The sequence below is a fragment of the Macrobrachium nipponense genome, chromosome 3, assembly GCF_015104395.2.
Source record: "Macrobrachium nipponense isolate FS-2020 chromosome 3, ASM1510439v2, whole genome shotgun sequence".
NCBI classification, from domain to species: Eukaryota; Metazoa; Arthropoda; class Malacostraca; order Decapoda; family Palaemonidae; genus Macrobrachium; species Macrobrachium nipponense.
In genome coordinates, this window is record NC_087202.1 from 34,146,419 (window position 1) to 34,161,020 (window position 14,602).

The 14,602-nt window shown below is 43.7% G+C and overlaps 1 protein-coding gene across 2 annotated transcripts in view; it reads left to right on the forward strand.

The window, feature by feature from the left end:
• Positions 1-14,602, forward strand: part of LOC135221697 (protein argonaute-3-like) — a 699,537-nt gene that overhangs the window by 615,343 nt on the left and 69,592 nt on the right. The gene's annotated exons all lie outside the window — the stretch shown is intronic.

Sequence of the window (14,602 nt, forward strand, 5' to 3'; positions counted from 1 at the left end):
CCCCGTTGTGTGTTTTTGTCGATGCTATGTCTGCTGCTGAGCTTCCAGCTTGTTCATCCAAGTTGAGTATTCCAATTTACGTTTTGGTAATTCGTTTGGTCACGATGCATTCCCTTTTTAACCCTTTTTTGGCCCTTAGTTCTCGCAAACCGGGGTGACGCTCTTTCATCTGCCATCTTGGGTGCATCTTCAGACGCGTGCGTTCTTTCCCTTTGTTTGATTATGATTACATTTGCTCACGGTTTAGTTTTTACCGTTTTTTCGTATTCCCATGCATTTTCATAACTCCTGCCATATCTGGAGTTCTGATTTTACACTATTTACACTGTATTTATACGACGTAGGACGTAGGCTCTCTTTAATTTATTGTTTATTTCACCCTCTAACCTTTGGCTTTCTCCTCAGTCCCTCAGGAGTGTGTTCATTCCCCTTCGTACGTATTCTTTATTATGTATTATTATATGTGAATAGAGTATTTGGGCTTCCAGTTAGCCTATTGTATGCTACCATTGTAGAGAGGGCGATTCCTCTCTCTCTCTCGCGATTTTATGCATGCATGCTTTATTGTTTTTTTTTATGTTAGCCAGCTATGCACTCAATTTTATGCACATTTATGATTTTCATATCACTGTGAGGTTGGAAGTTTTGCTCTCCTTCCCTGGCTTACCCGATCAGGCCTAGGCTAGGTTTTGGAAGGTAGGCCAGGTGACCCTACCCCTCTACCCCTTAGGCCCCCCATTATCACCCCCCCCCTCCGCTACAGTGCTCGCTGGGAGGACGATCCAGGATAGAGAATCCTTCTCTTGTCATGTTTGTTGGGCCTAAACCCTCCCTACCTGACCAGATCGAAATTTCGATTTTGGAGGGTTTTGTTGGGTTTCTACCGACCACATCATGACGTCCTTAGAGGCCTAACTAGCCTACCTGACCGGATCCGTACCGATCTCGGAGGGTTAGGCTAGTTCCCTGCTGGGTATATCCTTTTTCACCTTATTGCCCCCTTTGCAATTCTTCCAGCGATGCCTCATTATTATATTATTATTTTATGTTCATTATGTGGTTTTGTTGTGTATTGCCTTGGCCTTGCCTCCTTTGGGGTGCCAGTTGGCCTACCGCCTCCTGTCCCCTTTAGTAGTAGGCTAGTACAGTTTCCCGTAAGGTGTGATCACTGATCGGTTACTGCGGCCAGGCGTTCACGGCTTGTCCACTCCGCTAGACCACCCCCCGCACCGGTCCTGTCCGGCGCTGCCTACTAGCTTGCAGTGCAAGTAGTCCTACCGATGAACGGCCGCTAGTGTATCCTTCCTTCCGATGGGGGGGAGGGATAGGTTAGGGGGTTTTGGTTACTTGTAGTTGGTGTATCTCCCTTTTATGTTCCCGGAACCACATGTCCGCTGGTCAGGTGGGGTCTACCATCACACCAGCCAGCAGGCTATGCACCGAATTGTACGTTTTTACTGCTTCGCCGCTCAGTTGTCTCTTCTCCCTGTTGTCTTCGCCTCCCCACTCATGTGGGGACGGATTTTGGCTCAGAGTTGCGTTTCTAGTCACCTTAGAATCGCTTCTCTCCCCCCGATGCGTTCAGGTTCAGGCCTAGGTCTTACCTTTTCCCCCTGTTCCGCTCGTATCAGCCCGTCTCTGTCGGTGTTACTTTATGATAACGGGATTTCTGGGCCTACCCTGTGTCGCTCTGTGAAATGGTTCCTTTGGCACTCATTTCTAGGTATAAATATTGCTAAATATACCAGAGAAAAAAGCTATATGGTAATGCCAGAATATTCTGGCTCGCTCACCTTTATTTAAGGTGTCGGTATGGTATCTGAGGCGAGTGTAACCACTACCAGAGGTGCCCTGCCATTTAGTCTTCTTCCTTTCTCCATATCCCTCATCTACAGAGGAGCCGTTCTAGGCCCTCGCTACCCACTACTGCTACGGCTAGCGCTTTGTTTATTCCATTCCTTTTGTTAGCACTCTCCACGTTGCACGTGTTTTTGCTTTCTGTGTTTCCGTTTGGGATTACTTTCATCCGTATCATCATGGAACACCACGTTGCTGCTGCATCTAAGTTGAGTACTGTAATTAATGTTTGATCTTAATTTTAGGTAGCGATAAGCGATATAAACATGTTTAATGTGATGTTATATGAGGGAGCGGCAGCCCGCGCGTTGTTGTTCCCTTGCCGCCATTTCGTGTTTCGCTACCTGCGTATATTTACGCTCCTTTAGCTTCCCAATTAGTCCCCTATACAAATTGGAGTCGATTTTCAAACATTTGGCAGTTCTCCATACGTTTGTTAGATGCTTTCATTATTGACCGACGTCTGAGATTTTGTCCGATCGTGGCGGGATAGCCTACCGACCGAACCGCATGCTCTCGGGACGTAGCCTAGTTATGTTAGCCTTATTTACATCTAGAGGTGGGCATCCCAACCTATATTCTAGCCAAGGTGTATTTTAGGGTATATTATATATATTTTAGTTTTACTATAAGACGCCCTTGTCTGCTTACAGAAGAGCCTTGGCTCTTCTGTAGCCTATACATTACGGTCCTCGAGCCACCCTGGTCTTCCAGCTTTTCGGTTGAATAATTCGATTTGGCAATCTAGACCAGGCCGCTCAGAGCCTGCCAGGTCAACCTGTTCAGATCGTTTCGGTTTGTGATGGTTAGGCCAGCAGTTCGAGAGGACCTGTTGCTTTCTCTCTCGCTTAATAATAATTTTCTTTTCATATCTCCCCCGCGTTAGGACAGTACAGGCAGTCCCCGGGTTACGACGGGGGTTCCGTTCTTGAGACGCGTCGTAAGCCGAAAATCGTCGTAAGCCGGAACGACGCTTGGAAATATGTCTTAAACTAATAAAAAGTTATAAAAACCTTACTTGTAATCCTTTGGTTACACTACATGTTGTTTCCTGTAGTTTTATGTACAACCTGGAGTTATTTTCATAAAAGAATGCTGGTTCTTGAAGGTAAAAACTATTGTAATCCTCTGGTGACACTACATTCTTGAAGTTTTATGTACAACCTGGAGTGATTTTGCCAAATCTTGAGGGCTACAAGAACAGCTGATACGTATCATATAGACTAATTAAAGTAAACGTATCTTTAAATAGGCTTATATATTAGTATCAACAAAACATTTCCTGCTATGAGTCAGAGGCCGTTTAATGAAACGAACACATCTCTGTCCTATCTGTTCAGAAAATAAATGTTACGTCAATCCCCGAGACAGTGACCATTGTTGTCAAGGCGTCTCTCTCTCTCTCTCTCTCTCTGATCAAATTACACTGGAACTTTGACATACGATTGCCCTAATATACGAATGTTTTGAGATACAACAGAAAATTTGCAAAAATATAAGCTTTGATATACAACGAAATATTTGAGATACGATTTTGCGATGAGTGTTAGTTGTATAGGCGACCGATAAATGGCGTTCAGTCTGTTTGTTTGTTGGTGCTGCATGTTAACACGTCGTTGTTTAGTTCGTTGTATTTGCGCCTATTTTTCGTGTTATTTTGTCTATTTTATTATTAACCATGGGTCTCAAAGCTAAAGACAAAGCAGGTGATAAGAAAAAACCCAAGAAAATGATTTCGATGGAAGCAAAACATGAAATTATAGCAAAGCATAAAACCTTCCAAAGGCATCACCATTATTTCTAAACTACAAACTGATTAAAATAAAAAAAATAAAAATTATTTTAGCAATGTTATTTCATTTGTGTTTATTACGTAGTTATTAGTGTACATACGTAAATAAAAAGAGAACAAATCGTTCCCTGCCACCCTTCCCTACCTCCTCCCCCTGCTGGCCTCACGTCATCTTTCGTTGTGGTAAGTAAAATTCCTTTCTTTTTTTTTAATTGATTTTATTAACATTTATTATCATTTATCACATTGCTATGTTATTTTATCATTATGTGTGTTATTACTCGTTTATTTGTGTTTAAATTGTGTATATTATATGTAATTTAGCTGTGTTTAGGTGTGGTTTCATAGCGCTAGAACGGATTAATACATATTACATTATTTTAAATGGGAAAAAATGCTTTGAGATACAACTGTTTTGATATACGACGATTGGTAACGCGAACAAAATTAAATTCGTATTGTCAAGGTTCCAGTGTACTGGATAATGTCTCTCTTTGGATACTTCGATTTTGTCAAATCTTGAGGGCTACAAGAACAGTTGATTACTATTTACATATCATATAGACTAATTAAAGTAAACGTATCTTTAAATAGGCTTATATTATTAGTATCAACAAAACATTTACTGGCATGAGTCAGAGGCCGTTTAACGAAACGAACACTTCTCTGTCCTTAACTCGGAGCGTCGGAAGACACCTCTCTCTCTCTCTCTCTCTCTCTCACTCTCTCTCAATCTCTCTCTCTCTCTCGTTGTAATCTAACCAGAAACTTCGTTTTGTTATTATTACTGGAAACCAGCAATGATTTTTTTCATTATTTGTGCTTTTGGACTGTTATATGTAAACTTTGCGCACCGCAAGCTAGTATGTATTCATTCGCTCGGAAACTAGTTCCGCATATGAGGCCGGGTCACTAAAAAACATAGAAAAATACGACATAAAAAGTGTCGAAAAATCATCAAACCTCAAAATTTTTGTGTAATCTAACCAGAAAAACTTATTTTTATTAATATAGTGTGCTAAACTATAAAGGATTTTTATCATAGTATGAGTTTTTTAAAAGCGTCGTTAACTCGGAGCGTCGGAAGCGTCAGCGTCGTAACCTCGGAACAAGCGTCGTAACCCAGGATGGATTTTTCCATTGAATATTTAAGAAAAAGCGTCGTAACCTCGGAACGTCGTAAGCCGGAACCGTCGTAACCCGGGGACCGCCTGTATGTATATATATACAGGCAGCCCTCGGTTAGTGGCAGGGGTTCCGTTCCTGGCCACCGACGCCAAGCGATTTTCGACGCTAAGCGATTTAAAGCCTACGGCCACCGCACACCTTCTTTCGAAACTCTAGACCGGTCAAAGGCACCGTAATCCCATAATGGCGCACTAAGTAAAATTATATTTATGCAGTATAGTACTATAGAATTTACTGTACAGTAGTACTGTACAGTATTTTATAGCATTGTAAATACTGTAAAGTGAAAAAAAGCCTAGCTTTAATCCTTTGGGTGTCTAGAGTATGTAAAGATATAATAAAGTTTATACAGTGTACAGGCAGCTGTAGTGTTTAAGTTACATCATTAGTCTTATGATAGTCCAATTTTATGAGAGATCACATTACAATGGCCTAAATTTATCCATCTTCTAGTTACATAAGTTCAATAACAGCAAAAGAGAATGATGAAAGTGTGGTTTTAACGTTATACTCGTTGCGTGAACGTGTACAGCCATGAACAACCGAACGAGAAACGACTTTTTTTCTAAGTACAACCGAACTGGATAACATCCGTTTGGCTTGTATTTCAATCATCGTACTACAGTACAACATTACCGTAGTTGTTATAAATGGCGTTATGTATAGAATAGAACTGAGATATCTTAATGTAATAACTTTATTTGCTATAGATCAAAGATCAATATAGATTAAAGATCAATCGGGAAATATATTGTTAAATTTAAACCTAGTTATAACTGAAGCGTAGAAAACTGTTCAAGCTGCTAATGACTATTTTCGTACATCGGCAACAAGGATAAAACTGCAGTAAACGTATGCCATCAAACACAACCGCAGATAAAATTGAACTACTGTGCTTGAAAGAACACATTTTACTGTTGGTTTCATGCCGATATAAGATAAATAACGTAAAGTACGTATTACGATGATATAAAGGATTATTGCGAACGGAACCACGTACTAATCTGTTAACGAAAAAAGAGTAGTTCACATTCACAACGAGACATATTCAATAAATATTTCCACCTAAAAACACGTTGTATAAGGAAAAATAACTTTGTCTCATATAGGTCAAGTATCTAGATATTCGTTTATGCTGACTAGAAGCAAGAGCATTCGCTCAGAATTGAGTTATGGTGAAACAAACTCGTATTCATCAGCTGATTTCAAACCACAACAGTGGCCGCTCCGCGGAATACTGGCTTAAATTTGCCGTAGTATTTTAAAATACAATAATATGAGAATACATACAATATTCTTGGATACAGTGAAATAATGTATAACTTTTTAAAGGATTTATGGAAAAGATGCATAATTAATAAAATAACACAATGCATTTTTCGGAACTGGCGGACAAGAACGAACATGAAAAAACATCCCTTGACAACGTGGAGCGTAGTTACAAAGGCTGCCTTAATTTGTATCTTATTTCTGTACAAAAATGAAAATACCTTTACGTAATATATTTTCATACAAATTTTAAACATAAAAGCATATACATTTAAAAAAATCGACACATCGATCGCTAAATTTGCACTCTTTTTAACTCTATATTTTTGGAAGAGCAGCAGACGGCGGCATACAAGAACGAACTTGAAAAAACATCGCCGATAACTTGAAGGGCAGTTTCAAAAGCTGCCTTTTTATCATATATCTGCACAGAAATAAAAATACCCTATTCGTAATATACTTTCATACACATTTTAAACATAAAAGCATAAACATTTATAAAATCGACTAATTTGCACTTTTTTGAAATTATATTTTCGGAAGAGCGGCAGGCGGCGGCTCACAACAAAGACCATGAAAAAACATCGTATTTGATGACGTGAAGGGCAGTTTCAAAAGCTGCCTTTGTATCATATTTCTCTGCAGAAATGAAAATACCTTACACGTAATACATTTTCATACACATTTTAAACAAAAGCATGAACATTTATAAATCGACACATCCATAACTAAATTTGCACTTATGTAACTCGATATTTTTGGCATAGAACAGTGTCAGAGGCATATATTTTACCCTAATACCTACATATTAACTCTCCAAAAAGTTTGTTAATATAATTTGCATAACCTTTATGGTCTGAACGGCATTTCTACAATGTATGAACTCGTTAGACAATGGCACTAGCGGCACTGTTAACTGAAAATTGTGCCGTAAAGATACCTTGAAAATGCCTTATTTTTTTAATGAATATTTTTGACTACCGCCGTAAAACCGATTCGCCGTTGAGCGATTGCGCCGTTAACCGCGGGCCGCCTGTATATGTGTGTTTACATCCGTATATACGGATATTTATTAGTAGCATGTGTTAGTAGGCCTAGGCCTTCTATTCCGATCAGTTGGAGCCTTCCCACCGCGTGGTGGCGCACCTGGCTGCAAGGGTTTCCAGCTGATCGCGTGCGAGCCACCCCGCTAGCCGGCCTCCCTCCTCCACCCACCCGCCTCGGTGGGGTATGGGACTCGCTCACACTACGCTGCGTAGCCGATCCGAGTTCCTCGCTTAATAAGGGGGAGGGCAGGGAGTGCGATCGGGGCCTTACTGACCAGATATGGGCTCAGGTTTTACCAATCCCCTGTTCTGTTCTCATGAAGCCGGACCCAGTATTGGGATAGCTCGGTGTATTTAGACACGGAATAGGTAACGATCCACTGCTGTTGGATCAGTTAGTTATGCATGTGCACACATATATATGTACACATGTGGTTATGTACATTAGATACATATACGTACTGTTAGTTTTATCCAATAAGATATCTTATCTTATTATACTTCGGTTTGTTTACTCCGGCGGACTTATTACTCCGCCGGGTATTTCAAGCCGAAGTACTTTGTTATCATTAGCCCATCGGCCTTGTTCATTTGTCTTGATTTGTCTTTTTTCATCCCTCACCCTAGAGGGATGGGAACGGGCTTGAGACGCAAACCTAATTCACTAGATTTTACTTCTCCGGCACCACCGGAGTCAGGACAGGTTTTCACTTAACCTGTCCCATTCCACCAGCCCTATACTTAAGACATGACAAGAACAAGAGCTGCACCCCGGAGCTGATGAGAACAAGGATGCATGATACCCTAGTGGTAAAAAGATTCTGACACCGGAGTCACCTCCAATGACTGTAGAATAATGCATGCCCCACCAGACACACCTCCGGTGGGTCTAAATAGTGATACTCATGTATCATTTGACTTACAGATCTTGCAGTGTTTGGAGACGAGGTGTACCGCCATCCTCCAAGAACCCTGTGGGCACGTGGTTTGCAGGACCCACGCTGGTTGTGCTGTCAAGGTCGGGGAGTTGTTGGTTTGGCACCACGAGGGATGTGAGGTCTGCTACGGCCTCGTGAATGAACTCGCCTCCGAACCGGTATGTACCATTCTTGATAATGATGCAATGAGCGTCAAATGAACTATATCGTTTTGATTCATACTGGACTAAGGATAATATTTAGTTTAAGGGTTCACATAACTCCTCTTACAGAACATCCAAGCTGTCAAGGACACGGTGTTGGCTACCTTGAAGACCTGGGTCGGCGGATTTGGCCGCAATGCCAAGAAGGCTCAGCCCTACATGCTGTCCGAGGAGATGGCTGGGATCATCTACCCCAGAGCCAAGAAGTCTTCGGCAGTAGAAGCAGCGGTAGCGGCCCCCATCATCGCCAGGATCCGGGCAGAGACCACGGCCGCGACGGAGGAGGGTTTTGGCAAGGAGGTGGTTGGAGATGCGGCCGCCTTAGACCTGGACCGCGAGCCCATGGTTGTGGACAACCAGGGCGAAGGTAGGAATGTTAGTGAGGCATGTAGTGTAGGGGCTCAAGGCTTGCTCTTGAGCCCATCTCAACTTTCCTCTCTTTGCTCTACCACTTCCTTCCAGGGATTTGCTGGGAAGCTTCAGTCGGTTAGACTGAAGTCTTCCTCAGTGGTCCCTAAAGTCAAGAACCCGATTGACTTTAAGGCGATGAAGAAGTCCTTGCTTAAGCCAAGGTCCGGAACCAGCCGCGTCACTAAGCCATTGGCTCCTAACCCCGAGGCAGACACGGCAAGAGTGACTCCCCCTCAACAGAGGGCGAGAGCAAAGGTTCCAAAAGCTAAGACCCCGGTACCTAGCTTTGACCCGGAGTTATTCTCTGCATGCATGATGCAGCAGATGGGGAACATGGTAGGAACCTTGGTCCAGACCAAGTTCCAAGAAATGTTTTCACAGCTGTCATCCACGCTGGAAGCCTCAGGGCAGTCCATCCAATCCTTAGCGGAGAGGATGGTTGCTCAGGAGAACCTAGTGGCGGGTCTCCGAGACTATGGCAACTGGACAGCCTCAGTCTGGGCAGGTAGTTCATCCCCTATCAATGCCGGACTCCTCAAAGCTGCCTCCCTTCAAGAGTAACAACCCTTGGAGGTCAGCAGCATACGCACCGTTCTCGGATGGTATGCTTACCATCGAGGGGTGCGGAACTCAAAGACTGGAAGACTTCGAGTTCTATCCTCCGGGACGCCAGTTTCCCTTCATCGGATACGCTCGTCTGACAGAAGACGCGATGGTGGGGGAGGATAAAATCCCTAAAGAGACTGTCATCTTTCCTAGGGAGCAAGCTCAACAAGCTTGACTCCGGAGCTTGACAGAGTGGCAGTGTGTCAATACCAGGTTGACGGCTCATAAGAGTCCCTTTACCATCTTCGCGGTAGACGAAGGAACATCTTCCCCGTGTCTATCCAAAGTAGCTGAGCTAACCATGCAGGCAGCCATGGAGGACAAACCAATGCCACAGCTCCGGGAAACAGATTTGCCCTCCATTCTGCTCCCCGGAAGCACGGACTGTTGGGTAGACGCACCTGCTACTTTTTCTGCAGGTAAGCTGGCGCCGGACTGTGGTAACACACTGTTCAGCGAGCGGCTTCCTAGGCCTCCAGACAACCTCATCAAGGCCGAGTATGACGCCAGATTGAGGCTGAGTAGGTCCCTCAACTCCGCCACCATGTCGGAAATGACATCGCTCATCTACGAAGATGAGGCGTTGTTTAAAGTTCTGACAAAGTCATTGCTTAACACAGTACAGTGTGACCTGTATGACTTTATCGTAGCAAGGCAGAACTGTAGGAAGCATGTTCTGGCTGAAGCGTCCATTCGCCATGAGCCGAATAAGCTGATTGGATCCTCCATCTGGGGAGCAAACCTCTTCCCCGGCTCCGCTGTTAACGAGGTCTTGGCGGAAGCAGTGAGGGTGAGCCAGAGTCTGAAGATTCGCTGGGGACTCATTCTCAAAAGGAAATCCAAGTCCGCTGGAACGAATCCCAAAGGTAAGAAGAAGTTGAGGAAGTTCCAATCCTTCCAATCTTCTCAACCACAGACGATGGTCCAGGCGGTTCTGGTGGCTCAAATGAGTCAACCGTCAACATCAAAAGCACAACCGCAACAGCAGTTTGTGCTTCTGACTCAGCCAGCTCAACAACCCCAAGCGTCGACCTCCTTCTCCGTCTCTCCGGCTTACAATGCTACCTTTGAAACCCAGGCGTTTCAAGGGTACAACAGGTTTGCCAGAGGCAGCCGTGCCAGAGGAGCCTTCCAACACAGAGGTGGCGGAAGAGCCTCCAACCGAGGCAAAGGCTTCCAGGGAGCCCGTGGTGGCCGTCCATCTGCCAACCAGTGAGACTCCTCAGGTAGGAGGGAGGCTGTACCTCTTCCAACATCGGTGGGGGTTCAGCACCTGGGCCCAAAGTATTGTGACCAAAGGTCTGGGGTGGAGCTGGATACAAGGTCCTCCTCCATCAAACACCTTTTACCAAAGACCAACAGCGGAACTGGTAGAGTATACCCGAGAATTACTTCAAAAACGGGTAGTATCTCAGGTCAAAAACTTAAAGTTCCAAGGGCGCTTGTTCAGCGTTCCAAAGAAAGACTCGAACAAACTAAGAATAATCCTAGACTTGTCCCATCTAAACTCATTCATTCATTGCGACAAGTTCCAAATGCTGACCATTTCGCAGGTGCGGACCTTACTTCCCCGTGGGGCCTTCACCACCTCTATAGATCTTACAGACGCCTACTATCATATCCCGATAGCAAGACACTTCCGCCCATTCCTAGGCTTCAGACTAGGAAAAAAGGCTTATTCCTTCAAAGGAATGCCATTCGGGCTCAACATAGCGCCCAGAATATTTACAAAAATAGCGGAAACAGTAGTCCGGGAGTTAAGGACTCAAGGGGTAATGTTAGTAGCCTATCTGGGCGATTGGCTCATTTGGGCCACAGACGTCGAAGAATGCCGCAAGGCAACGGTCAAAGTGATAAAGTTCCTGGAACACCTAGGTTTCCTGATAAACAGGAACAAGTCCCGTCTAACTCCGGCACCACGTTTTCAGTGGCTAGGAATCCAATGGGACCTAAAATCACACACTGTATCAATTCCGCCAGTAAAATGGAGAGAAATAGCCAAGGCTACAAGACAATTTCTCAAAGACAAACAAACATCCCGGAGAAACCAGGAAAGAATCCTAGGTTCACTCCAGTTTGCATCAGTTACGGACGTACTAATGAAGGCCAAGCTAAAAGATATAAATCGAGTTTGGCGATCGAGAGCAAACAGAAGATCCCAGGACAAAGTATTACGTATCCCGGAGATCTTACTCAATAGACTTTGCCCCTGGACAGAAGTCAAGAGTCTATCGAAATCAGTACCTCTACAGTTTCCTCCGCCGGCCCTAGTAGTCCATACGGACGCTTCCTTGAGCGGCTGGGGCGGATACTCACAGTACAAGAAAGTACAGGGAACCTGGTCAGTGTCATTCCGCCAGCTACATATGAATGTACTGGAAGCTATGGCAGTGTTTCTAACACTGAAGAAACTTACCTGCAAAGAAAATCCATATCAAGCTAGTATTAGACAGCGCAGTGGTAGTCCACTGTATAAACAGGGGAGGTTCCAAGTCGAGCCATGTAAACCACATAATGATAGCCATAGTATTTGCCCTAGCGGCCAGGAACAAATGGCACCTATCGGCCACTCACCTAGCGGGAGTAAGAAATGTAGTGGCAGACGCTCTGTCAAGGACTACTCCGCCGGAGTCGGAGTGGACCCTGGACAGAGGGTCATTCAAATGGATCTGCCAACAGGTGCCCGGGCTTCAAGTGGATCTTTTTGCCACGGAATCAAACCACAAACTACCATGCTATGTGGCTCCCAACCTGGACCCTCTGGCTTATGCCACAGACACTATGGCAATAGACTGGAATATCTGGAAAAGGATTTATCTCTTCCCTCCGGTGAACCTACTAATGAAGGTCCTGAACAAACTCAGGACTTTCAAAGGTCAGATCGCACTGGTAGCTCCCAACTGGCCCAAGAGCAATTGGTTCCCTCTACTAGTGGAATTGGGACTCCGGCCCCGATGGATTCCCAATCCCAAACTGACACAGTTGGTACAAACGCGGACTGTGTCCGTTTCCTCAGGAATTCAGAAAGCCCTAACTTTATGGACTTCATGAAGTTTGCGGCACAGAAGGATGCCAACATTGATCCTCAAAACATCCGGTTCCTAGAATCAGATAAACGAGAATCAACACTGTGTCAATATGATTCAGCAGTGAAGAAGCTAGCCACCTTTTTGAAAGACACAGGAGCACAAACCATGACTACGAATCTGGCGAAAACCATCTTCAGAACCTTGTTAGAGAAAGGATTAGCAGCTAGTACTATTACTACAACCAAATCGGCACTAAAGAAAATATTCCAATTCGGATTTAATATTGATCTTACAGATTCATATTTTTCTTCTATTCCTAGGGCTTGTGCTAGACTTAGACCAATAGATAGACCTCGAACGGTCTCCTGGTTCTTGAATGATGTCCTTAAGCTAGCTTCGCACACTGTTAATTAGTCATGTACTTATATAACGCTCCTAAGGAAAACATTATTCCTAATAAGTCTGGCCTCAGGAGCTAGAATATCTGAGCTGTCGGCCCTCTCTAGGGAACCAGACCATATTGAGTTCCTCCCATCAGGAGAATTATTACTTTTACCAGATCGTCTAAAAACGAAGACCCACAAGATAAGTGGGCCCCATGGAAAATTGTTCCTCTTCCTCAGGATCTGCCTTATGTCCAGTTAATTCACTAAAAACCTATTTAAACAGAACCGCCATGAAAACTTCAGGCCCCTTGTTTATTAGGGAAAATGGTGGAACCATCTCCCTAAAAGGAATCAGACAGCAGATTCTATATTTTATCAAACAAGCTAACCCAGAATCAATTCCGCGAGCACATGATGTTAGAGCGGTAGCTACATCAGTTAATTATTTTCAACACATGAACTTTGACGATCTCAAAAAGTATACAGGCTGGAAATCACCGACAGTATTTAAACGCCACTACCTAAAATCCTTAGAGGCCCTTAAATTCCCAGCAGTGGCAGCGGGGAACACAGTTTCCCCTGACACTACATAGCATGGTAGTAACTAGTCTAATTAGCCTATGTCTCTCATCTCTCTCTCCTACCTGCCTCGCTAGCATTCTTGACCTTAGCTCGGTTGTTACTGGGTTGCACACTTAATTTGATTTTCACCTGCATTGTATTATGATCTTTATTATTGTACATATGGATATTTGATGCAAAATTTTGTAAATAAATTCCTGTTTAGTGGTGTAAGATTCATTTAATGTTAGATGTGGGGTTATACAACCCTATTAGTAGATAAGAACTGTAGTTTAAGGATATCTTTAAAAAATCTTCATAGTATTAAGGAAATTTATTAAGTATTGTAGATTGAATAACTATTATTAAATAATATTTAATAATTATACAGCTTTCAATTTCCTTACAGTAATTTATCTACACTAACTTTCCAAGCTGGTGGGGCCAATTCTCTGTTACGATTTCACGGAGCGACACAGGGTAGACCCAGAAAAGGGATTTTGACAAAGGAAAAATCTATTTCTGGGCAGTGACCTGTGTCGCCCAGTGAAACCCACCCTCTAATTTCCACACCCTAATCTGCCCCAAGCTTGGGTACTATCTACAGGAATGGTAAACAAAGTGCTAGTTGTAGCAGTAGTGGGTGGCGGGGGCCTAGAACGGCTCCTCGGTAGACGAGGGATATTGAGAAAGGAAGAAGACTAAATGGCAGGGGACCTCTGGTAGTGGTTACACTCACCCCAGATACCACACCAACACCTTAGATAAAGGTGAGCGAGCCGGAATATTCTGGCATTACCATATAGCTTTTTTCTCTGGTATATTTAGCAATATTTATACCTAGAAATGAGTGCTAAAGGAACCATTTCACTGGGCGACACAGGTCACTGCCCAGAAATAGATTTTTCCTTTGTCAAAATCCCTTTATGAGACTCCGGAGTAAGCAAGCCTTTAAGGGATTACACCAGATTTATTAAATGTTATTCATATGTATATTTCGTTAAACTCTGTAGGTATATCTCCGGACCCGTAGGGTTCCAACGTAGTGTGGTCTACCATCACACTCGCCAGGTAAAAGATACCGGAGTTTATTATACCATAGTTTCCGTCACTCAGTTTTCTGTCTTCTTTGCTATCACTGTTCCCTATTTCGGTGGGGACGGTAAGGGGTTCAGATATGCAACTACGTTAATTCGTTGCTTGTACGGTCAGATTCACGATTAGGTCTTACCTTCTCTCTCTCTGTTCTGCTCGTATCAGACCCCATACACTGGTTATAGCTTTACTACCCCGAAGACGGACTCCGGAGCAGGCGG